Source organism: Heptranchias perlo, chromosome 20 (genome assembly GCF_035084215.1).
Source record: "Heptranchias perlo isolate sHepPer1 chromosome 20, sHepPer1.hap1, whole genome shotgun sequence".
Classification (NCBI taxonomy): domain Eukaryota; kingdom Metazoa; phylum Chordata; class Chondrichthyes; order Hexanchiformes; family Hexanchidae; genus Heptranchias; species Heptranchias perlo.
This window is the reverse complement of record NC_090344.1, coordinates 4,309,860-4,336,295: the sequence shown is the minus strand read 5'-3', so window position 1 is coordinate 4,336,295 and position 26,436 is coordinate 4,309,860. Positions and strand designations below refer to the sequence as shown.

At 42.4% G+C, this 26,436-nt stretch overlaps 6 non-coding genes across 6 annotated transcripts; all 6 read left to right on the top strand.

The window, feature by feature from the left end:
- The first annotated feature begins 1,120 nt into the window (after nucleotides 1-1,120).
- trnac-gca (transfer RNA cysteine (anticodon GCA)) lies at nucleotides 1,121-1,192 on the top strand. Its single transcript has one exon. It is a non-coding gene; the product is annotated as a tRNA-Cys (tRNA).
- A 2,273-nt stretch (nucleotides 1,193-3,465) lies between these two features.
- trnac-gca (transfer RNA cysteine (anticodon GCA)) lies at nucleotides 3,466-3,537 on the top strand. The gene has a single exon. It is a non-coding gene; the product is annotated as a tRNA-Cys (tRNA).
- A 2,273-nt stretch (nucleotides 3,538-5,810) lies between these two features.
- Nucleotides 5,811-5,882, top strand: trnay-gua (transfer RNA tyrosine (anticodon GUA)). The gene has a single exon. It is a non-coding gene; the product is annotated as a tRNA-Tyr (tRNA).
- Nucleotides 5,883-8,168: 2,286 nt separating this feature from the next.
- trnac-gca (transfer RNA cysteine (anticodon GCA)) lies at nucleotides 8,169-8,240 on the top strand. Its single transcript has one exon. It is a non-coding gene; the product is annotated as a tRNA-Cys (tRNA).
- A 5,415-nt stretch (nucleotides 8,241-13,655) lies between these two features.
- On the top strand, nucleotides 13,656-13,728 carry trnac-gca (transfer RNA cysteine (anticodon GCA)). Its single transcript has one exon. It is a non-coding gene; the product is annotated as a tRNA-Cys (tRNA).
- A 6,683-nt stretch (nucleotides 13,729-20,411) lies between these two features.
- trnap-agg (transfer RNA proline (anticodon AGG)) lies at nucleotides 20,412-20,500 on the top strand. The gene is given in 2 exon segments: nucleotides 20,412-20,447; nucleotides 20,465-20,500. It is a non-coding gene; the product is annotated as a tRNA-Pro (tRNA).
- Nucleotides 20,501-26,436: the final 5,936 nt, after the last annotated feature.

Here is a 26,436-nt window from a genome sequence, read left to right as displayed (position 1 = left end):
TTGCAATCTCATCCCCTCAAAAATAGTTTGTTTCCAATCTATTAATTTGGTCTTTGTCTTACTGATGTCTCTCTCAATCTTTACGGTGGAGGGATTGAGGTAGTGAGTGATGTGTGAGTGAGTGAGGGAGGGAGTGAGGGAAGGAGGAAATGAGGGATGGATAGAGTGAGTGAATTAGCGTGTTCGTGAGTGTGCGAGTGACTGAATGAGTGAGAGCGAGAGGGAGGCAGGGAGAGCAGGCAGGAGCGATAAAATTACAAATGAGAGACAGGCAGACAAGAGAGGAATCACTGCTGGATCTAGTAATGGGGAATGAAACGGAGGAGATCGGAGAAGTAAGTGTAGGCGAATATCGAGGCACGAGTGATAAGGTTTAAAATAATAATTGAGAAAGACGGCCACACGCCTATTGCCAGCACTCTCTGCGAGCATCCGCGGGTCAAATAGAGGCTTTCAGCATTTTCCACTTTTATTTCCTGGCGACGTCACAATTTCGACACTCACAGCTTCTTATTTCATGGCCAGGATGCAATTTACACACTTTCCCTTTCGTTAAGTCCCACTTCAGTTCCGTAACCTGTAAATGAATCTATTGACTTAACAAATATTACAGTCACTTCACACACTATCTCCTCCTGTCCACTCTTGCCAAATGCCTGCTGGATGTTAATTTATTACATTGATTCGATATTCTGTACACTTACATATATGGCACTGAGAGCATGATCTTGTGAAACTGCACATTGTACCTGTTGTTTCTTGTGTTGACTGTAACGATCTACAGAATTGGGGCAGAGCACAGTTAGAGAGCACTTGACAGCTGCTGGAGAAACATCTGGTTGAAATTCAGGTGTCGTTTGTCTGGTGCTTCCAGTTCCGTGTTCTGTGGTAAGGATGTGCTCACTGAAGTTTAGTGACAAGGCTTTCCATGTCGGGTTGTGCATCGCATCTGTACAGAATAGTGTGACTCATGCCGTTCATGATTCATTTCTGATTGCTGTATTTATTTGTCTCCCAGAATAACTGATGAAGCTTCTTTTCATGTTGGTAATATCAACATTGGTGACTGCAAGCTACTGAGCTCCATTACATTGTGCGTGCAAGAATGGTCAACAGATGTGGGGGTGTAGCTCAGTGGTAGAGCATTTGACTGCAGATCAAGAGGTCTGTGGTTAGAATCCAGGCGCCCCCTTGCACATTCTAAGTGCTTCTTTTGGGGACTCAGAAAATCAGGAATCTGTCGCTGTCGTTGTTCATATTGAGTTTGCCGCACAGATCCAGGCCTTTTGACCCAACGGGTCTGTGCCAGACTTTATGCTTCACACAAGACACCTCCCTCCCGACTTCATTTGCCCCCATCCGCACACTCTTCCATTCCTTACGCCCCCGTGTGTTTATCTAGTTTGCCATTTCATGTATCGATGTTATTTGCCTCAACTGCTCCTTAAGGTATCGAATTCCACATTGTTGCAACTCTTTGGTGAAGACGTTTCCCATGAATTCTCCATTGGATTTATCAGTGACTATCTTATATTGATAACCGATAGTTTTAGAGTCCCCTACGAGTGGAATCATTTTCTCTACGTCGACCCAATCAAACCCTTTCATTATCCAAAGACCTCCATCATGTCAGCCTGTTAAATCTAGCCTGACAGGTATTATCTTTCAGTTCTGGCATCATCATTATTTTCACCTTCGCCAATTCCTCGATATCCTTTTGATATTAGGGAGACCAGAAGTGTTCACAGTGCTCGAGTGTGGTTTAACCAAGGATCTCGGACTACAGGTACACAAATCACTAAAAGTAGTGACGACAAAAAAAAAACAAGCCAAGCACTGGGGTTCATTTCCAGGGGGATAGAATTGAAAAGCGGAGAAGTTATGTTAAGCATGTATAGTCTCCCTGATAAATACTGAGACAAAGTAACTATTCAATATTCCAGCCATTTCACTGTTATTACCTCTGAGGATATCTTGTGCATCCCTTGTTGGCCCTATCCCTATCCTGATGTTATTGACATTTCAGTGCAATAATTGACTATTTCTTGATAATTTAATTTTGTATTTCCTTTCTTCTTTCCTGATTGCTTGTTGGCATCCTTCCTAACGTCTTCATTTTCCCCTTTATCATCATTTCATTTATTGTCCATTTAGTTAGAATATGCATTTGTTCAATTTCAATTTTACCCTTATCTCTTTATTCATCCACAATGTTTCATTATTGACTATTTGTTGTTTTTTTCTTAGAGGAATGTGTTTCTCTTGAACTCTATTGATCACCGTTTCAAATATTTCCCAAAACCTGTTCTATATCTTTGTCAAGATTTTTTCCAAGTTCACCTTCCCAGGTTCCAATCTCACCACCTCAAAAATAGTTTGTTTCCAATCTATTAATTTGGTCTTTGTCTTACTGATGTCTCTCTCAATCTTTACGGTGGAGGGATTGAGGTAGGGAGTGATGTGTGAGTGAGGGAGGGAGTGAGGGAAGGAGGGAATGAGGGATGGATAGAGTGAGTGAATTAGCGTGTTCGTGAGTGTGCGAGTGACTGAATGAGTGAGAGCGAGAGGGACGCAGGGAGAGCAGGCAGGAGCGATAAAATTACAAATGAGAGATAGGCAGACAAGAGAGGAATCACTGCTGGATCTAGTAATGGGGAATGAAACGGAGGAGATAGGAAAAGTGAGTGTTGGCGAATATCGAGGCACCAGTGATAAGGTTTAAAATAATAATTGAGAAAGACGGCCACAAGCCTATTGCCAGCACTCTCTGCGAGCATCCGCGTGTCAAACAGAGGCTTTCAGCATTTTCCAATTTGATTTCCTGGCGACGTCACAATTTCGACACTCACAGCTTCTTATTTCATGGCCAGGATGCAATTTACACACTTTCCCTTTCGTTAAGTCCCACTTCAGTTCCGTAACCTGTAAATGAATCTATTGACTTAACAAATATTAAAGTCACTTCACACACTATCTCCTCCTGTCCGCTCTTGCCAAATGCTTGCTGGATGTTTATTTATTACATTGATTCCATATTCTGTAAACTTACATATATGGCACTGAGAGCATGATCTTGTGAATCTGCACATTGAACCTGTTGTTTCTTGTGTTGACTGTAACGATCTACAGAATTGGGGCAGAGCACAGTTAGAGAGCACTTGACAGCTGCTGGAGAAACATCTGGTTGAAATTCAGGTGTCGTTTGTCTGGTGCTTCCAGTTCCGTGTTCTGTGGTAAGGATGTGCTCACTGAAGTTTAGTGACAAGGCTTTCCATGTCGGGTTGTGCATCGCATCTGTACAGAATAGTGTGACTCATGCCGTTCATGATTCATTTCTGATTGCTGTATTTATTTGTCTCCCAGAATAACTGATGAAGCTTCTTTTCATGTTGGTAATGTCAACATTGGTGACTGCCTGCAACTGAGCTCCATTACATTGTGCGTGCAAGAATGGTTAACAGATGTGGGGGTGTAGCTCAGTGGTAGAGCATTTGACTGCAGATCAAGAGGTCTCTGGTTCGAATCCAGGCGCCCCCTTGCACATTCTAAGTGTTTCTTTTGGGGACTCAGAAAATCAGTAATCTGTCGTTGTTTGCATTGAGTTTGCCGCGCAGATCCAGGCCTTTTGACCCAACGGGTCTGTGCCAGCCTTTATGCTTCACACAAGACACCTCCCTCCCTACTTCATTTGCCCCCATCCGCACACTCTTCCATTCCTTTCGCCCCCGTGTGTTTATCTAGTTTGCCATTTCATGTATCGATGTTATTTGCCTCAACGACTCCTGACGGTAGCGAATTCCACATTCTTGCAACTCTTTGGTAAAGAAGTTTCCCATGAATTCTCTATTGGATTTATCAGTGACTATCTTATATTGATAACCGATAGTTTTAGAGTCCCCTACGAGTGGAAACATTTTCTCTACGTCGACCCAATCAAACCCTTTCATTATCCAAAGACCTCCATCATGTCAGCCTGTTAAATCTATCCTGACAGGTATTATCTTTCAGTTCTGGCATCATCATTATTTTCACCTTCGCCAATTCCTCGATATCCTTTTGATATTAGGGAGACCAGAAGTGTTCACAGTGCTCCAAGTGTGGTTTAACCAAGGATCTCGGACTGCAATCACACAAATCACTAAAAGAAGTGACGACATAGAAAAAAACAAGCCAAGCACTGGGGTTCATTTCCAGGGGGATTGAATTGAAAAGCGGAGAAGTTATGTTGAGCATGTATAGTCTCCCTGATAAATACTGAGACAAAGTAACTATTCAATATTCCATGCATTTCACTGTTATTACCTCTGAGGATATCTTGTGTATCCCTTGTTGGCCCTATCCCTATCCTGATGTTATTGACATTTCAGTGCAATAATTGACTATTTCTTGATAATTTAATTTTGTATTTCCTTTCTTCTTTCCTGATTGCTTGTTGGCATCCTTCCGAACGTCTTCATTTTCCCCTTCATCATCATTTCATTTATTGTCCATTTAGTTAGAATATGCATTTGTTCAATTTCAATTTTACCCTTATCTCTTTATTCATCCACAATGTTTCATTATTGACTATGTGTTGTTTTTTTCTTAGAGGAATGTATTTCTCTTGAACTCTATTGATCACCGTTTCAAATATTTCCCAAAACCTGTTCTATATCTTTGTCAAGATTTTTTCCAAGTTCACCTTCCCAGGTTCCAATCTCATCCCCTCAAAAATAGTTTGTTTCCAATCTATTAATTTGGTCTTTGTCTTACTGATGTCTCTCTCAATCTTTACGGTGGAGAGATTGAGGTAGGGAGTGATGTGTGAGTGAGTGAGGGAGGGAGTGAGGGAAGGAGGAAATGAGGGATGGATAGAGTGAGTGAATTAGCGTGTTCGTGAGTGTGCGAGTGACTGAATGAGTGAGAGCGAGAGGGAGGCAGGGAGAGCAGGCAGGAGCGATAAAATTACAAATGAGAGACAGGCAGACAAGAGAGGAATCACTGCTGGATCTAGTAATGGGGAATGAAACGGAGAAGATAGGAGAAGTAAGTGTCGGCGAATATCGAGGCACTAGTGATCAGGTTTAAAATAATAATTGAGAAAGACGGCCACACGCCTATTGCCAGCACTCTCTGCGAGCATCCGCGGGTCAAATAGAGGCTTTCAGCATTTTCCACTTTTATTTCCTGGCGACGTCACACTTTCGACACTCACAGCTGCTTATTTCATGGCCAGGATGCAATTTACACACTTTCCCTTTCGTTAAGTCCCACTTCAGTTCCGTAACCTGTAAATGAATCTATTGACTTCACAAATATTACAGTCACTTCAAACAATATCTCCTCCTGTCCACTCTTGCCAAATGCCTGCTGGATGTTTATTTATTACATTGATTCGATATTCTGTACACTTACATTTCTGGCACTGAGAGCATGATCATGTGAAACTGCACATTGAACCTGTTGTTTCTTGTGTTGACTGTAACGATCTACAGAATTGGGGCAGAGCACAGTTAGAGAGCACTTGACAGCTGCTGGAGAAACATCTGGTTGAAATTCAGGTGTCGTTTGTCTGGTGCTTCCAGTTCCGTGTTCTGTGGTAAGGATGTGCTCACTGAAGTTTAGTGACAAGGCTTTCCATGTCGGGTTGTGCATCGCATCTGTACACAATAGTGTGACTCATTCCGTTGATGATTCATTTCCGATTGCTGTATTTATTTGTCTCCCAGATTAACTGATGAAGCTTCTTTTCATTTTGGTAATATCAACATTGGTGACTGCCAGCTACTGAGCTCCATTACATTGTGCGTGCAAGAGTGGTCAACAGATGTGGGGGTGTAGCTCAGTGGTAGAGCATTTGACTGTAGATCAAGCGGTCTCTGGTTTGAATCCAGGCGCCCGCTTGCACATTCTAAGTGCTTCTTTTGGGGACTCAGAAAATCAGTAATCTGTCGCTGTCGTTGTTCATATTGAGTTTGCCGCACAGATCCAGGCCTTTTGACCCAACGGGTCTGTGCCAGCCTTTATGCTTCACACAAGACACCTCCCTCCCTACTTCATTTGCCCCCATCCGCACACTCTTCCATTCCTTTCGCCCCCGTGTGTTTACCTAGTTTGCCATTTCATGTATCGATGTTATTTGCCTCAAGTACTCCTTAAGGTATCGAATTCCACATTGTTGCAACTCTTTGGTGAAGACGTTTCCCATGAATTCTCCATTGGATTTATCAGTGACTATCTTAAATTGATAACCGATAGTTTTAGAGTCCCCTACGAGTGGAATCATTTTCTCTACGTCGACCCAATCAAACCCTTTCATTATCCAAAGACCTCCATCATGTCAGCCATCAGCCTGTTAAATCTATCCTGACAGGTATTATCTTTCAGTTCTGGCATCATCATTATTTTCACCTTCGCCAATTCCTCGATATCCTTTTGATATTAGGGAGACCAGAAGTGTTCACAGTGCGCCAAGTGTGGTTTAACCAAGGATCTCGGACTACAGGTACACAAATCACTAAAAGTAGTGACGACATAACAAAAAACAAGCCAAGCACTGGGGTTCATTTCCAGGGGGATAGAATTGAAAAGCGGAGAAGTTATGTTAAGCATGTATAGTCTCCCTGATAAATACTGAGACAAAGTAACTATTCAATATTCCAGCCATTTCACTGTTATTACCTCTGAGGATATCTTGTGCATCCCTTGTTGGCCCTATCCCTATCCTGATGTTATTGACATTTCAGTGCAATAATTGACTATTTCTTGATAATTTAATTTTGTATTTCCTTTCTTCTTTCCTGATTGCTTGTTGGCATCCTTCCTAACGTCTTCATTTTCCCCTTTATCATCATTTCATTTATTGTCCATTTAGTTAGAATATGCATTTGTTCAATTTCAATTTTACCCTTATCTCTTTATTCATCCACAATGTTTCATTATTGACTATTTGTTGTTTTTTTCTTAGAGGAATGTATTTCTCTTGAACTCTATTGATCACCGTTTCAAATATTTCCCAAAACCTGTTCTATATCTTTGTCAAGATTTTTTCCGAGTTCACCTTCCCAGGTTCCAATCTCATCCCCTCAAAAATAGTTTGTTTCCAATCTATTAATTTGGTCTTTGTCTTACTGATGTCTCTCTCAATCTTTACGGTGGAGGGATTGAGGTAGGGAGTGATGTGTGAGTGAGTGAGGGAGGGAGGGAGGGAAGGAGGGAATGAGGGATGGATAGAGTAAGTGTATTAGCGTGTTCGTGAGTGTGCGAGTGACTGAATGAGTGAGAGCGAGAGGGAGGCAGGGAGAGCAGGCAGGAGCGATAAAATTACAAATGAGAGACAGGCAGACAAGAGAGGAATCACTGCTGGATCTAGTAATGGGGAATGAAACGGAGGAGATCGGAGAAGTAAGTGTAGGCGAATATCGAGGCACTAGTGATAAGGTTTAAAATAATAATTGAGAAAGACGGTCACACGCCTATTGCCAGCACTCTCTGAGAGCATCCGCGGGTCAAATAGAGGCTTTCAGCATTTTCCAATTTTATTTCCTGGCGACGTCACAATTTCGACACTCACAGCTTCTTATTTCATGGCCAGGATGCAATTTACACACTTTCCCTTTCGTTAAGTCCCACTTCAGTTCCGTAACCTGTAAATGAATCTATTGACTTAACAAATATTACAGTCACTTCAAACACTATCTCCTCCTGTCCACTCTTGCCAAATGCCTGCTGGATGTTTATTTATTACATTGATTCGATATTCTGTACACTTACATATATGGCACTGAGAGCATGATCTTGTGAAACTGCACATTGAACCTGTTGTTTCTTGTGTTGACTGTAACGATCTACAGAATTGGGGCAGAGCACAGTTGGAGAGCACTTGTCAGCTGCTGGAGAAACATCTGGTTGAAATTCAGGTGTCGTTTGTCTGGTGCTTCCAGTTCCGTGTTCTGTGGTAAGGATGTGCTCACTGAAGTTTAGTGACAAGGCTTTCCATGTCGGGTTGTGCATCGCATCTGTACACAATAGTGTGACTCATTCCGTTCATGATTCATTTCTGATTGCTGTATTTATTTGTCTCCCAGAATAACTGATGAAGCTTCTTTTCATGTTGGTAACATCAACATTGGTGACTGCCAGCTACTGAGCTCCATTACATTGTGCGTGCAAGAATGGTCAACAGATGTGGGGGTGTAGCTCAGTGGTAGAGCATTTGACTGCAGATCAAGAGGTCGCTGGTTCGAATCCAGGCGCCGCCTTTCACATTCTAAGTGTTTCTTCTGGGGACTCAGAAAATCAGTAATCTGTCGCTGTCGTTGTTTGCATTGAGTTTGCCGCACAGATCCAGGCCTTTTGACCCAACGGGTCTGTGCCAGCCTTTATGCTTCACACAAGACTCCTCCCTCCCTACTTCATTTGCCCCCATCCGCACACTCTTCCATTCCTTTCGCCCCCGTGTATTTATCTAGTTTGCCATTTCATGTATCGATGTTATTTGCCTCAACTACTCCTTAAGGTAGCGAATTCCACATTCTTGCAACTCTTTGGTAAAGAAGTTTCCCATGAATTCTCCATTGGATTTATCAGTGAATATCTTATATTGATAACCGATAGTTTTAGAGTCCCCTACGAGTGGAATCATTTTCTCTCCGTCGACCCAATCAAACCCTTTCATTATCCAAAGACCTCCATCATGTCAGCCATCAGCCTGTTAAATCTATCCGGACAGGTATTATCTTTCAGTTCTGGCATCATCATTATTTTCACCTTCGCCAATTCCTCGATATCCTTTTGATATTAGAGAGACCAGAAGTGTTCACAGTGCTCCAAGTGTGGTTTAACCAAGGATCTCGGACTACAGGTCCACAAATCACTAAAAGTGTTGACGACATTAAAAAATACAAGCCAAGCACTGGGGTTCATTTCCAGGGGGATAGAATTGAAAAGCGGAGAAGTTATGTTAAGCATGTATAGTCTCCCTGATAAATACTGAGACAAAGTAACTATTCAATATTCCAGCCATTTCACTGTTATTACCTCTGAGTATATCTTGTGTATCCCTTCTTGGCCCTATCCCCATCCTGATGTTATTGACATTTCAGTGCAATAATTGACTATTTCTTGATAATTTAATTTTGTATTTCCTTTCTGCTTTCCTGATTGCTTGTTGACATCCTTCCTAACGTCTTCATTTTCCCCTTTATCATCCTTTCCTTTATTGTCCATGTAGTTAGAATATGCATTTGTTCAATTTCAATTTTACCCTTATCTCTTTATTCATCCACAATGTTTTATTATTGAATATTTGTTGTTTTTTTTAGAGGAATGTATTTCTCTTGAACTGTATTCATCACCGTTTCAAATATTTCCCAAAACCTGTTCTATATCTTTGTCAAGATTTTTTCCAAGTTCACCTTCCCAGGTTCCAATCTCACCCCCTCAAAAATAGTTTGTTTCCAATCTATTAATTTGGTCTTTGTCTTACTGATGTCTCTCTCAATCTTTTACGGTGGAGGGATTGAGGTTGGGAGTGATGTGTGAGTGAGTGAGGGAGGGAGTGAGGGAAGGAGGGAAGGAGGGCTGAATAGAGTGAGATAATTAGCATGTTCGTGAGTGTGCGAGTGACTGAATAATTGAGAGCGAGTGGGAGGTGTGGAGAGCAGGCAGGAGTGATAAAATTACAAAAGAGAGACAGGCAGACAAGAGAGGAATCACTGCTGGATCTAGTAATGGGGAATGAAACGGAGGAGATAGGAGAAGTAAGTGTAGGTGAATATCGAGGCACTAGTGATAAGGTTTAAAATAATAATTGAGAAAGACGGCCACACGCCTATTGCCAGCACTCTCTGCGAGCATCCGCGGGTCAAATAGAGGCTTTCAGCATTTTCCACTTTTATTTCCTGGCGACGTCACACTTTCGACACTCACAGCTTCTGATTTCATGGCCAGGATGCAATTTACACACTTTCCCTTTCGTTGAGTCCCACTTCAGTTCTGTAACCTGTAAATGAATCTGTTGACTTAACAAATATTACAGTCACTTCACACACTATCTCCTGCTGTCCGCTCTTGCCAAATGCCTGCTGGATGTTTATTTGTTACATTGATTCGATATTCTGTACACTTAAATATCTGGCACTGAGAGCATGATCTTGTGAATCTGCACATTGAACCTATTGTTTCTTGTGTTGACTATAACGATCTACAGAATTGGGGCAGAGCACAGTGAGAGAGCACTTGATCGCTGCTGGAGAAACATCTGGTTGAAATTCAGGTGTCGTTTGTCTGGTGCTTCCAGTTGCACGTTCTGTGGTTAGGATGTGTTCACTGAAGTTTAGTGACAAGGCTTTCCATGTTGGGTTGTGCATCGCATCTGTGTACAATAGTGTGACTCAATCCGTTCATGAATCATTTCTGATTGCTGTAATTATTTGTCTCCCAGAATAACTGATGAAGCTTCTTTTCAGATTGGTTCTTTCAACAGTGATGACTGCCAGGTACTGAACTCTGTTGCATTCCCTTGTCTGTGGACGATGTCAGTGGGTGAATTGCTTAATTGCAGTGTTTAATTATCAATCAAGCGATCGCTGGTTTAAATCCCGATACTCCCTCTTCTTTCGAAATGATTTTGTGATTCATACAGTAAGTCTGAATTCCCTGTAGCAGCAGGATTGTTGTTTGCTTTGAAGCTTCAGCAGAGAAACAGGTTTGCTATCTCGATTGGTCACTTCCGGTATTTATGCACCACATGAGTCTCCTCCTGCCATATTTCATCTCGTTCTATCAGCCATACATTCCTTTCTCTTTCATCTCTTCATCGAGCTTCCCCTTGAAAGCATCTATGCAATTTGCCTCAACGATTCCTTTTGGTGGCGAGTTCCACATTCTTACCGCCCTTTGGGTCAAGAAGATTCTCCTGAATTCCCTCACAAATGGAAACGTTTTTTTCTCCGTCACCCAATCGAATCCTTTCAAAATCTTAAAGACCTCTATCAGGTCACCCCTCAGTCTTCCCTTTTCTAGAGAAAAGAGCTTCAACCTGTTTAGTCCTCCTGAGAAGTATATGCTCCGAGTTCTATTATCATCCTTGTGAATCTTTTTTTCAGCTTTGCCAATTCCTCTTTTTTCTTCTTATAATCTGTCGACCAGAATTGTTCACGTTACTCCAAGTGTGGTTTCCTTTTTCACTTCACCTCTGAACTTTCCATTCTCAGCCTGGTTCTGACTTGTATTATCAACCTGACATCTGCCATACGGCCACTTCCTCTGCTTCATTTTATACTCTATCTCTTTCGTCATCCAGAGATCTCTGGCTTTAGTTGCTTCTTGTGGGAATGTACACAGACTGTACCCGAACAACCTCCTCTTCAAAAGTGCCCATTGCTCGATTACAGTTTTGATTCCATTTTACCAGGGCCGGATCAGTTCTCAACCCTCTGTAATTGACCCTCTTCCAATTAAGTGTTTTTACTCTAGATTACTCCTTCTCCTTTTCCATTGCTATTCTAAACCTGATGATACTCTGTTCGCTATTCCCTAAATGCTCCCCCAAGGACACTTGCTCCACATTAACTATCTCATTCCCTAGAACCAGATCCATCATTGCCTCCTAACTACAGTTGCTTCACACACTAGCTCCTCCTGCCACACTTGCCTAATGCCTGCTGGATGCATCTTTATTATATTCTGTGCACTTACATATATGGCACAGAGAGCATGATCTTGTGAATCTGCACATTGAACCTGTTGTTTCTTGTGTTAACTTTAACGATCTACAGAACTAGGGGCAGAGCACAGTGAGAGAGCACTTGATAGCTGCTGGAGAAACATCTGGTTGAAATTCAGGTGTCGTTTGTCTGGTGCTTCCAGTTCCACGTTCTGTGGTTAGGATGTGTTCACTGAAGTTTAGTGACAAGGCTTTCCATGTTGGGTTGTGCATCGCATCTGTGTACAATAGTGTGACTCAATCCGTTCATGAATCATTTCTGATTGCTGTAATTATTTGTCTCCCAGAATAACTGATGAAGCTTCTTTTCAGATTGGTTCTTTCAACAGTGATGACTGCCAGGTACTGAACTCTGTTGCATTCCCTTGTCTGTGGACGATGTCAGTGGGTGCATTGCTTAATTGCAGTGTTTAATTATAAATCAAGCGATCGCTGGTTTAAATCCCGATACTCCCTCTTCTTTCTCAATGATTTTGTGATTCATACAGTAAGTCTGAATTCCCTGTAGCAGCAGGATTGTTGTTTACATTGAAGCTTCAGCAGAGAAACAGGTTAGCTATCTCGATTGGTCTCTTCCGGTATTTATGCACCACATGAGTCTCCTCCTGCCATATTTCATCTCGTTCTATCAGCCATACATTCCTTTCTCTTTCATCTCTTCATCGAGCTTCCCCTTTAAAGCATCTATGCAATTTGCCTCAACGATTCCTTTTGGTGGCGAGTTCCACATTCTTACCGCCCTTTGGGTCAAGAAGATTCTCCTGAATTCCCTCACAAATGGAAACGTTTTTTTCTCCGTCACCCAATCGAATCCTTTCAAAATCTTAAAGACGTCTATCAGGTCACCCCTCAGTCTTCCCTTTTCTAGAGAAAAGAGCTTCAACCTGTTTAGTCCTCCTGAGAAGTATCTGCTCCGAGTTCTATTATCATCCTTTGAATCTTTTTTTCAGCTTTGCCAATTCCTCTTTATTCTTCTTATCATCTGTCGACCAGAATTGTTCACGTTACTCCAAGTGTGGTTTCCATTTTCACTTCACCTCTGAACTTTCCATTCTCAGCCTGGTTCTGACTTGTATTATCAACCTGACATCTGCCATACGGCCACTTCCTCTGCTTCATTTTATACTCTATCTCTTTCGTCATCCAGAGATGTCTGACTTTAGTTGCTTCTTGTGGGAATGTACACAGACTGTACCCGAACAACCTCCTCTTCAAAAGCCGCCCATTGCTCGATTACAGTTTTGATTCCATTTTATCAGTTCTCAACCCTCTGTAATTGACCCTCTTCCAATTAAGTGTTTTTACTCTAGATTACTCCTTCTCATTTTCCATTGCTATTCTAAACCTCATGATACTCTGTTCGCTATTCCCTAAATGCTCCCCCAAGGACACTTGCTCCACATTAACTATCTCAATCCCTAGAACGAGATCCATCATTGCCTCCTAACTACAGTTGCTTCACACACTAGCTCCTCCTGCCACACTTGCCTAATGCCTGCTGGATGCATCTTTATTATATTCTGTGCACTTACATATATGGCACTGATAGTATGATCTTGGAAAACCACGCATTGAACCTGGCACTGCATTTGTTGACTGAAAGTATCTTAAGAGCTGGGGGGCAGAGCACAGTGACAGAGCATTTGACAGCAGCTGAAGACCTCTGCTTGAAATTCTGATGTCGTTTGTCTGGTGCTTCGAGTTCCGCGTTCTGTGGTAAGGATGTGTTCACTGAAGCCGAGAGACAAGGCGTTCCAAGTTGGGTTGTGCATCGCATCTGTACACAATAATGTGACTCACTCCATTCATGAAATATTTCTGATTGCCGTAATTATTTGTCTCCCAGAATAACTCATGAAGCTTCTTTTCATGTTGATAATATCAACATTGGTGACTGCCAGCTACTGAGCTCCATTACATTGTGCGTGCAAGAATGGTCACTAGATGAGGGGGTGTAGCTCAGTGGTAGAGCAATTGATTGCAAATCAAGAGGTCTCTGGTTCCGAATCCAGGCGCCCCCTTGCACATTCGAAGTGCTTCTTTTGAGGAGTCAGAAAATCAGTAATCTGTCGTTGTTTATATTGAGTTTGCCGCACAGATCCAGGCCATTTGACCCAATGGGGCCGGGCCAGCATTTGTGCTTCACACAAGACTCCTCTCTCCCTAATTCACTTACCCCCAGCCGCACACTCTTCCATTCCTTTCGCCCGCGTGTGTTTATCTCGTTCGCCATTTCATGTATCGATGTTATTTGCCTCAACTACTCCTTAAGACAGCGAGTTCCACATTCTTGCAACTTTTTGGTAAAGAAGTTCCCCATGAATTCTCTATTGGATTTATTAGTGACTATCTTATATTGATAACCGATAGTTTTAGAGTACCCTACGAGTGGAAACATTTTCTCTACGTCGACCCAATCAAACCCTTTCATTATCCAAAGACCTCCATCATGTCAGCCATCAGCCTGTTCAATCTATCCTGAAAGGTATTCTCTTTCAGTTCTGGCATCATCATTATTTTCACCTTCGCCATTTCCTCGATATCCTTTTTATAATAGGGAGACCAGAAGTGTTCACAGTGCTCCAAGTGTGGTTTAACCAAGGATCTAGGACTGCAGATACACAAATCACTAAAAGTGGTGTCGACAAAAAAAGAACAAACCAAGCAGTGGGGTTCATTTCCAGGGGGGTAGAATTGAAAAGCGGAGAGGTTATGTTAAGCATGTATAGTCTCCCTGATAAATACTGAGGAAAAGTAACTATTCAATATTCCAGCCATTTCACTGTCATTACCTCTGAGTCTATCTTGTGTATCCCTTGTTGGCCCTATCCCTATCCTGATGTTATTGACGTTTCAGTGGAATAATTGACTATTTCTTGATAATTTAATTTTGTATTTCCTTTCTGCTTTCCTGATTGCTTTTCGACATCCTTCCTAACATCTTCATTTCCCCCTTTATCATCCTTTCCTTTATTGTCCATGTGGTTCGAAGATGCCTTTGTTTAATTTCAATTTTACCCTTATCTCTTTATTCATCCACAATGTTTCATTGTTGGCTATTTGTTGTTTTCTTTAGAGGGATATAGTTCTCTTGAACTCTATTGATCACCGTTTCAAATATTTCCCAAAACCTTTTCTCAATCTTTGTCAAGATTTTTTCCAAGTTCACCTTCCAAAGTTCCAATCTCACCCCCTCAAAAATAGTTTGTTTCCAATCTATTAATTTGGTCTTTGTCTTACTTATGTCTCTCTCAATCTTTTACGGTGGAGGGATTGAGGTTGGGAGTTAGTATGTGAGTGAGTGAGGGAGGGATGGAGGGAGTGAGGGAAGGAGGGAATGAGGGATGGATAGAGTGAGTGAATTAGCGTGTTCGTGAGTGTGCGAGGGACTGAATGAGTGAGAGCGAGAGGGAGGTATGGAGAGCAGGCAGGAGCGATAAAATTACAAAAGAGAGACAGGCAGACAAGAGAGGAATCAGTGCTGGATCTCGTAATGGGAAATGAAACGGAGGAGATCGGAGAAGTAAGTGTCGGCGAATATCGAGGCACAAGTGATAAGGTTTAAAATAATAATTGAGAAAGACGGCCACACGCCCATTGCCAGCAATCTGCGAGCATCCGCGGGCCAAATAGAGGCTTTCAGCATTTTCCACTTTTATTTCCTGGCGACGACACACTTTCGACACTCACAGCTTCTTATTTCATGGCCAGGATGCAATTTACACACTTTCCCTTTCGTTAAGTCCCACTTCTGTTCCGTAACCTGTAAATGAATCTATTGACTTAACAAATATTACAGTCACTTCACACACTATCTCCTCCTGTCCGCTCTTGCTAAATGCCTGCTGGATGTTTATTTATTACATTGATTCGATATTCTGTACACTTGAATATATGGCACTGAGAGCATGATCTTGTGAAACTGCACATTGAACCTGTTGTTTCTTGTGTTGACTGTAACGATGTAAAGAGCGGGGGGCAGAGCAGAGTGAGAGAGCATTTGACTGCAGCTGGGCAAAAGTCTGGTTGAAATTCAGGTGTCGTTTGTCTGGTGCTTCATGTTCCGTGTTCTGTGGTAAGGATGTGTTCACTGAAGCTTAGTGACATTGCTTTCCATATTGGGTTGTGCATCGCATCTGTACACAATTGTGTCACTCACTCTATTCCTGAAACATTACTGATTGCCCGAGTGATTTGTCTCCCTGAATAACTGATAAAGCTTCTTTTCATGTTGGTTTTTCAACATTGATCACTGCCAAGTACTGAGCTCCGTCACCTTGTGTGTGTAAGAAGCGGGGCTGGTTGTGGGGGTGTCGTTCAGTGGCAGAGCATTTGACTTCAGATTAAGAGGTATTTGGTTCAAATCCAGGTACCCCTTTGCATTGTAATTGCTTATCGTGTGATGCGTAGGGTAAGTGTCCCCTCCCTGCAGAAGCAGGATTGTTGCTGATGTTCTGTTACGTTCTGCCGACAGCAGTTGAGAAGTCCACTCATCTCGATTGTTCCATCCTGATGTTTACGCTCCACATGAGTCTCCTCCCTCCCTCCTTCATCTCACCCGATCACCCTGCCCTTTACTTCATCTGCTTATCCTGCTTCCCCTTTAAAGCATCTATGCCATTCGCCTGAACTATTCCTTTTGCTGGGAGTTTCACATTCTTACCAAACTTTCGGTAAAGATGTTTCTCTTCAATTCCGATTGGATTTATTAGTGACTAGCTCATGTTTATGACCTCTCGTTTTGGTCTCCCTCACAAATGGAAACATTCTGACGACGTCTACCCTACCAAACCCTTTAATTATCTTAAAGATCTCTATCAGGTCATCCCCCAGTCTTCTCTTTTCGAGAGAAAAGAGCTCCAACCTGTTGAGCCTTTCCTGATAATATTTCTTGATAAGTCCGAGTTCTATTATCATCCTTGTGAATCTTTTTTGCTGCTTTGCCAATTCCTCTCTAATCTTCTTATAATCTGGAGACCAGAACTTTTCACATTACTTCAAGTGTGGTCCAACCAAGGTTCTATTCCTGCTTATCATCTGGTTTTCAAATGTATCCCTTAGTGGTCTCAGCCCGGATCCCTGTGGAATACCACTTCTCATCTTTTGTCAGTCTGGGTAACTGCCCTTACCCTTACTCTCTGTTTTCTGTTTTGTAGCCAGCTTGCTATCCATTCTGATACTTGTCCACTGACTCCACATCCTCAGACCTTAGATATGAGTTTATAATGCTGAACCTTATCGAAGGCTTTTTGAAAATCCAAATTTATTACGACTGCTACATCAGCCATATCTATTCTTTCTGTTACTTCTTCAAAGAATTCAATAAGATTGCTCAAGCATGACCTTCCTTTCTGAAATCCGTGCTGTCTATTATTTATTATAATTTAGTTTTCTAGATATTTTTTCTGTTGCATCATAGAGTAATCATTCCATTATCTACACTAACACCGATTATAAACTCACTGTTTTGTTGCTCCCTGGGCTTGTTCTATCTCCCTTGTTTTATTTTAGGAATAGGATTGCTGTCCATCAGACCTCTAACAATATTCCTTTTTCTAATGAATGTTTACACATATGAAAGAATATCTCTGCTGTCTCTTCCCTAATGTCTATTAACATGCGCGGCTGCAATCGATCCTGACTGGGGGTCCTTTCCTCTCTTAGTTTGATTAGTTTATCAATTATCTTTTATGTTTTGTAGTGAAATTGCAGTTAAGGAGGAGGAGTGTGAAACATTGGATGGAATAAACATGTTGAGAGAAGAAGTATTAAGGAGATTAGCATCTTTGAATGTAGATAAATCCCCAGGGCCGGATGAAATGTATCCCAGGCTGTTAAAAGAAGCAAGGGAGGAAATAACGGAGATTCTGAACATCATTTTCCAATCCTCCCTGGATAAGGCGTGGTGCTGGAGAATTGGAGGACTGCTAGTGTCTTACCGTTATTTAAAAAGGGAGATAAGGATAGACCGAGTTATTATCGGCCAATGAGTTTTACCTCGGTGGTGGGCAAATTTTTGGAATCAATTCTGAGTGACACGTTAAACCATCACGTAGAAAGGAACGGGTTAATGAAGGACAGTCAAGATGGATTTATAAGGGAAGGTCGTGACTGAATGACTTGATTGAATTTTTTGAGGAGGGAACAAGGATTGTCAATGACGGCAGTGCATTTGATGTCGTCCACAAGGATTCTAGCAATGGTCGACGGGAGTTTTTATGACTGGAAGGCTATTTGCAGTCAGGTTCCGCATGGCTCACTATTAGGTCCCTTGCTTTTCCTGGTATATATTAATGATTTTAACTTAAATGTACGGGCATGATAAAGAAGTTTGCTGAGGATACAAAAATTGACGGTCAACTTTTGTATTCTCTGCAAACTTCTTTATCATGCCCCCTAAATTTAAGTTAAAATCATGAATATATAGTGAGGAGGAAACCTGTAGACTGCAGGAAGATATCAACGGACTGATCAGGTGGGCAGAAAATTGACAAATTTAATTCAATCCGGACAGGTGTGAGGTGATGCATTTGGGGAGGGCAAACAAGGCAATGGAATACAAAATAAAAGGAATGATACTGAGAGGTAGAGGACGTGAGGGACCTTGGAGTGCATTTGCTTTCTTCGCCGAGGCATAGAATATAAGAGCAGGGACGTTATGCTCGAGCGGTATAAAACACTGGTTATATCACAGCTTAAGTACTGCATACAGTTCTGATCACCATATTACAGGAAACAATGTAATTGTACTGGAGAGGATACAAAGGAGAATGGACGAATGAGTGAATGAGTGAGTTAATGAGTGAGTGAGTGATTGAGTGAGTGAGCGAATGAGTGCGTGAGTAAGTGAGTGAGTGAGTGAATGAGTGAGTGAGTGATTGAGTGAGTGAGCGAATGAGTGCGTGAGTAAGTGAGTGAGTGAGTGATTGAGTGAGTGAATGGGGGAGTGAGTGAGTGAATAAGTGAGTGAGTGGATGAATGAGTGATTGCGAGAGGGAAGCAGGGAGAGAAGACAGGCGCGATGAAATGACAAAAGGGAGACAGGCAGACAAGAGAGGAATTACTGCTGGATCTCGTAATGGGAAGTGAAATGGAGCAGATAAGAGAAGTAAACGTTGGGGAACATCTAGGCACGAGCGATCACAACATAATAAGGTTTATAAATATCATTGCGAAAGACGGTCACAGTTCCGTCGCCTGCACTTTCTGACTGCATTTGACGACCAAAAGTAGTTTATGGAGAATTTTCCACTTTTGTTTCCCGGAAATTACACACTTTGGACACTCACAGCCTCTTATTTCATGGCTAGGATGTAAATTCTGTAATTTACAAAGTTTTCCATTCATAAAGACCCATTTCTGTTCCGTAACCAGCAATTGGATGTATTGACTTAACATATAGAATCATTGAAAGGTTACAGCACAGAAGGAGACCATTCGGCCCATCGGGCGCGGGACGGCTCCCTGCAAGTGCAACCCAGTGACACTCCCCCATCCTATCCCCGTAGCCCTGCAATTTTTTCCCTTCAAGTACTTATCCAGTTCCCTTTTGAAGGCCATTATTGAATCTGCCTCCACGACCTCCTCGAGCAATGCATTCCAGATTCTAACAACTCAATGCGTAAAACAGTTTCTCTCTATCTACTCTGCAAGAAACCTCATGGTTTTGAAGACCTCCATCAAATTTCGTCTCAACCTTCTCTGCTCTGAGGAGAACAACCTCAGCTTCTCCAGTCTATGCACGTAACTGAAGTCCCACATCCCTGAAATCATTCCAGTAAATATTTTCTGCACCCTCTCTAAGGCCTTCACATCCTTCCCAAAGCGTGGTGCCCAGAATTTGACACAATACTCCAGTTGAGGCCAAACCACTGTTTTACAAAGGTGAAGCCCTGAGAGGGGGTGCAGAAACAAATTACTAGCATAATTCCAGGAATGAGGGACTTTAGTTACATGGATCGACTGGAGAATATGGGGTTGCTCTCCTTGGAACAGAGACGGTTTTGTCGAGTTTTGATAGAGGTATTCAAATCATGAAGGATCTCGACATGGAAGAAGGAGAGAAACTGTTCACATTGGCGGAAGGGTTAAGAACCAGAGGACATAGATTTAAGGTGATTGGCAAAATAACCAAAGGTGACATGAGGAAAAACTTTTTCACGCAGTGAGAGGTTCGGATTTGGAATGCACTGCCCGAGGATGTGATGGAGGCAGATTCAATCATGGCCTTGAAAGGGGAGCTGGATAAGTACTTGAAAGGAAAAAAAATGCAGGGCTTCGGGGAAAGGCAAGGGAGTGTTTCTAGCTGGATCGCTCTTGCAGAGAGCCAGCACGGACTCGATGGGCCAAATGGCCTCTTTCCGTGCTGTAACCTTTCGATGATTCAACTTTATGTGTTGGAGGCGATTCAAAGGGAACAGAGCGTGCCGTAAATCAACACACCTCTCAGTATCCTCGCAAGCAATGTAGTTTAAGAGCAATTAATCCTGAACCGTCTTACTTGATAACTCAAGTCGTACACTCGAAACCAATTTGGTAAAGGAAGACTAATATTGGGGACTGGAAATAGTTAGTGTACAACTTGATATTGCTGTACACTGGAATAGAAAACGAGATTGGATGGACAGAAGTGGTCTGAAAGGATGGCCGATCGGCAGTGGGACGCCATGTACTGTTACACTGGCTGCACAATTGAGCGAACAGCGGCTCGTTGGTCTAGGGGTATGGTTCTTGCTTAGGGTGTTTCATTGAATAATATGCAAGAGGTCCCGGGTTCAAATCCCGGATGAGCCCTCCTGTGTTGCTCCTTTTAGTGAAAAGTCACCAATTGGCTTCTGACATCTTTTCAGTGTTGCTGTTGGTGGAACTGAATTCTTTCCAGACCATGTTTGAGCTCCAGTGGACTGAATGCCGAAGATTCATCGGCGCAACACACAGAAAGCAAATAAAATGTCTCAAGATGATGAGGAGATTGAAACTGAATTTGCATTTTTCCCAATTCAGGCGGATATTAGATGGCGGGATAGAAAGCCACATATCCAAGTTTGCCGATGACGCCAAGATGGGCAGCATTGTTAGCAGTGCAGATGAAAGCATAAAATTACAGAGATGCATTAATACAATGAATGACTGGGTAAAATTGTGTCAAATCGATATCTGTTTAGTCAAGTGTGAGGTCATCCACTTTGGACCTAGAAGGATAAATCAGAGTATTTTCGAAATGGTGAAAAGCTCGAAAAAGTGAAGGTCCAAAAAGACTTCGGTGTCCATGTACATAAATCATTAAAATGTCATGGACAGGTAAAAAAAAATAATCAAAAATGTTAATGGAATGTTGGTCTTCATATCTAGACGACTAGAATACAAGGGGATAGGCATTATGATACAGTTATACAAAGCTCTGGTTAGACCACACCTGAAGTATTGTATTCAGTTCTGGGCAACGCACCTTCGGAAGGATATATTGGCTGTGGAGTGAGTGCAGCGTCGATTTACGAGAATGTTACCTGGACACCAAGGGTTAAATTAGGCGGAAAGTTTACACAAACTGGGGTTTACCTCGAATTTAGTCGATTAAGGGCTGATTTGATCGAACTTTTCAAAATATTAAGGGGAACTGATGGAGTAGATCGAGAAAAACTATTTCCGCCGGCTGGGATGTCGAAGTCTTGGGGACATCGCCTAAACATGAGGGTCAGGACTTTCAGGAGTGAAGTTGGGAAACACCTCTCCAAAGCAAAGGGAGGGAGAAGTTTGGAACTCTCTTCCACAAACGGCAGTTGATGCGAGCTCAATTGTTAATTTTAAACCTGAGATTGATCGATTTTTGTTAACTGAAGTTATTAAGCGATACGGGGCTAAAGCGATTATATGGAGTTCGGTCATATATCAGCCATGATCTGTTTGAATTGCGGAACAGGCTCGAGGGGAGAAATGGCACACTTATATTCCTCAGATCCTCATTGGTGAGAATGATTCTGCATTGGCCGGAAATCGAACCAAAGTCTCCCGCATAAGAGGTGAGAATTCGACCCCTGCACAACCAATGCGCGCGTTCTTAATAGCGGCAAGTGTCCATTTGGAATCCGATCTGAACGAACATGCGGATTACAGCTGCGGTGGCCGAGTGTTTCAGGCGTTGGACTCAAAATTCAATTGAGGTTTTCCTGCGCAGGTTTGAATTCTGCTCGCAGAGCAACTGTTTCAAGATCACTTCAGTGCTGAAATAGATTAATTGGAGTTAATTGACCGCATTTATCTCTCTCACAGAATGAGAGATTCGACAGCGTGGACGGTGCTTTTAATTAGTGTCAGATCTTCTCTTGCAAGATTTCAAGACCCGAGAAGGAATCTCTCCCAATCAGGAACTTGAATTCTGCTCGTTTGCAAAACCTGACATTTCTACTCTTCATTTTCTTTGCCTGCATCTCTCTTTCTCTCCCTGTCTCTGTCTCTTGCCTCTCTGTGTTGTCCCCGATGGACTTCTCAGGCTTCGTTGAACGGCGAGAGCTGATCTAACCGGCAATAATATCAGAGAATGTGAAAGAAAAAAAAGACGGAGACAGTAGGAAAAGGAAAGGTGCAACCCAGCTGATAAATTCGTAGCTAATGTATCCACATTCATGGATCTTCACTCTCATAGTGAATGAAAGCAGCAATTTGAGTAAAGTGTACTTATGGTGGAGTGCAAACTATGACGATGCCGAGACAGACGACAATGTCGTTTCAGAGTAATTCATTCTGTAAAGTGTTACTTGATAATACAAGTCGTACATTCAGAACAAATTTGATATTGTTGAAATGATATAATTAGTGCAGAACCTGACATTGTTCTACATCGTATATCGTACAAGAAAGCGGGATTGTATGGACAGAGAGTTCTGAAAGGATGGCGGATCGGCTGCGTCGCAGCGAAATTTTACAGTGGCAGTGGTTGCGAGTTGGTCTTTGGGTCTGATTCTCGCTCAAGGCGTTTCACTGGTTCAAATCCCGTTGCGCCCCGTTGTGTCCCCATTTTTAGTCAAAGATCAGCAATTGGCTTCTCATTTCCTTTCAGCGGTGCAGAAGGCAGGTTTGACTTATCTCCAGCCGAGCATGTTTGAACACCAGAGGACAGAATGTAGAGGGTTTGTCCACGAAAGACACGTGGATGAAATGAAGATAATCTTTCAAGAAGATGTACAGATTGAAGCCGGCACATGAATTTATCCCAATTCAGGCGATTTCATGGGTACAGATACAAAAGGTAAAGGAAGCTGCATTGGACTGCAACCAAACCCCTGGTTTCCCACCGGCAGGCGAGGGTTCTACACTGAACCACCAATGCACGCATGGCTGCAGTTTGCACGTGTCGCGTTGGATAAAAGTCTGGAACATGCAGTCTGGTAGAGTTCCTGTGATAAGCCTGCGCAGTCTGCTCTGCAGCCGCGTGCAATCCGTGGGTGACCAAACGAGTGGGTCAAGCATGGTCGTGAAATTGACTGAGATTCGAAATCACTTCACACCGCCACTGTAAAATGGTTAAATAAATAACAGCTGTAGTTTCCAAGCAATGTTTACTTCTCTCAGAAATAAAGTTATAATCCAGCCCTATGTGCATCTCACGACATGAGACGAATTTCCTTTAAGCTGCAGCTTAAATTCTGCTCAATCATAGAATTGGAAATTTAGACTATTTTTCTTTGCATGTATCTCTCTATCTCTGTCTGCGTTTTTTCACTTTCGGTGTTGCTCCCTAATGGACTTATCCGGCTTCCTTCAACGGCCAGGTCTGGAAACCCGGGATGGGAAAAGGCTGTCGGTTCTTCGTCCAATTGTTGGATTTCGATGGGATGAGTTTTGCTATTTTCAGTCTCCGTTTTCGGGAAATATAAACCCAGATGGGTTTTCACCTCCTCGGGTCCCGACACCTTCGGGTAATGGGAATGAACCCGATCTATCGTTCGGTCTTAATATCTGTATTCTCATTGTTTAACAATAAAATTACGGGGTTACAGTTATTTTCAGGACACATTTTAGAAATTAACACATAACAGACTTATTCGAAAACTAGAAGCACGTGGGATTAAAGGGCCGGTGGTCACGTGGGCAAGTAATTTGCTGAGGGATCGGAGGCAGAGATTCGTGGTGAACGGATGTTTTTCTGACTGGTGAGAAATATGCAGTGGGATCCCCCAGGGGTCGGTATTCGGGCTATTGCTTTTCTTGTTATATATAAATGACTGGGATGTGGGAATAGGGAGTACAATTTCGAAGTTTGCGGATGATACATAACTTGGCAACGTTGTAAATCGTGAGCAAGATAATAGCAGACTTCAGGATGAGATGGACAGACTGGTGAAATTGGCGGTCACGTGACAGATTTAACGCCGATCAGTGTGAAGTGATGTACTTTTGGATGAAGAACATGGAGAGGCAGTATAATCTAAATGGAACAAATTATGGGGGGTTCCAAGAGCAGAGGGACCTGGGGGTTCATATTCATAAAACAAGGCAAGTTGATAAGGTGGTTAAGAAAGCGTATGGGATACTTGGCTTTGTAAACAGGGGCATTGAATACAAAAAAAAAGTAAATTATACTAATCCTTACAATCAAAAAGGCATTGAAGAGGATTCAGAGCAGGTTGACCTGGATGTTACCATGAATGAGGGACTTCAGTTACATGGAGAGATTGGAGAATCTGGGATTATTCTCCTTACAGCAGAGATGGTTAACGGGAGACCTAATAGAGATATTCAAAATAATGAGGGGTTTTGAAAGAGCAAGTTGGGAGAAACTGTTTCCTCTGGCAAGTGGGTCGGTAAACAAAGGTCACAGATTTAAAATAATTGGCAAAAGAACTAGAGGGGAATTGAGGAGAATTATTTTCACACAGAGGGTTTGTTAAGATCAGGAACGCACTTCCTGAAAGGGTGGTGGAAGCAGATTCCATGGGATCATTCAAAAGGCAATTGGACATAATTGAAGAGGACTAATTTGCAGTGTTATGGGGAAAAATCTGGGGTGTGAGTTTAATTTGGACAGGTCTTCGAAAAAGCCGGCACTGGCACGACGGCCGAATGGCCTCCTTCTGTGCTGTAAGATTCTATGATTCTATGATTACCTTCTGAATCATTGCAATTGAAGCTATTCAGTGTTGAGCAACGAAGAAAATTATAACCGTGATATTCTGCTTCTCCATTCCCTTATGAATATCGCAGATTATAATGTCCAGGCGGGGGTGGGTCTGAATGGGGGATAGAGTGCGCAGCTTGGAATGGAAGCCCAGCAGAATGAACTTGGTCTCATCAGTTTTTGTTATTTTTCCGACCAGTTGCCCGAAGCAGGTGGTGAACCGTTTTCTCGAGAGAGGATCGTCATTTCAGTTCAGAAGGAAAAAGGTATCAAGAAAATCGGGTAAAACGCACAGAGAATGATCCGGGACTTACAGCACATCCATTTTTAACAGACACAGACACGCAATGATCCGGACATAAATCATAATTATGGTACATACGTTTCTCTTACGATGACCATAAGATTTACTCTTTTTACAATTACACCAATCTTCAATCTGATACTTCGCGACCATACAATCTCAACACCTTCCTGGAAGGAACTGTAGCTGATTTCAGCAAACAATGCACAACACTCCGTCTGCCGTTTCGAGAAGGATGGGACTTTCACCAGACATTCTTTCACGAATGAGAGGAACAGAACTTAAACACAATAACGACGAAAATGGGATTTGAACCCACGCTTGCAGAGCACAACAGATAAGCAGGTCATCGCCTTAACCTCTCTACCACCTCGTCGCATGGAGAAATGCGTGAAAGCCCCTTTATTCAAAATGAAAATACTGACTCTGTTGCCAACCTGAAACAGAAACTGGAAATGTGCGTATCCTCAGCAGGTCAGGCAGAATCTTTAGACATAGAAACAGAATTAACGTTTCAGGTCGATGACCATCACATGAGTATTCGAACTCACTCAACTTGCGCCTTGTAGATGGTTGAACGGCTTTAGCGAATTCGAAGGTGAGTCACTTGGCGCAGAATATCCAGCCTCTGTGGCTGGTCCAGATATGTTTCTGGTTAATGGTGACCACCAGTATGTTGATGGTGGGGGATTCAGCGATGTTAATACCGAATCCCCACAGAAGAGATTTACTGTAAAGATTCCAGGGATGAGGGGCATAAGTTTCATGGATAGATTGGAGAAGCTGGGGTTGTTCTGCTTGGAACAGAGACGGTTACGAGGAGATTTAATAGAGGTATTCAAAATCATGAAGGATCGAGACAGAGTAGATAGAGAGAAACTGTTCCTATCAAAAACCAAAGAACATAGATTTAAGGTGTTTGGCAAAAGAACCAAAGGTGACATGAGGAAAATCTTTTCTGCACAGCGAGTGTTTAGGATCTGGAATACACTGCCCGAGGGGGTGGTGGAGGCAGATTCAATCATGGTCTTCAATAAGGAACTGGATAAGTATTTGAAACGAAAGAAAATACAGGGCTACACGGATAGGGTGGGCGAGTGGGTCTATCTGGATTGCACTGGCAGATTGTCGGCACGGACTCGATGTGCCGAATGGCCTCTTTTCGTGCTGTGACCTTTCTATGATTCTATTCTATGTGTCGGGGGCGATGCAAAGCGACCGGAGCGTGACGTAAATCGACCTGCTCATGTCCATTCCCTGATAATAAATCCTAGTGTGATGTAAAGAAGAAATTCATAATTATGTTACATA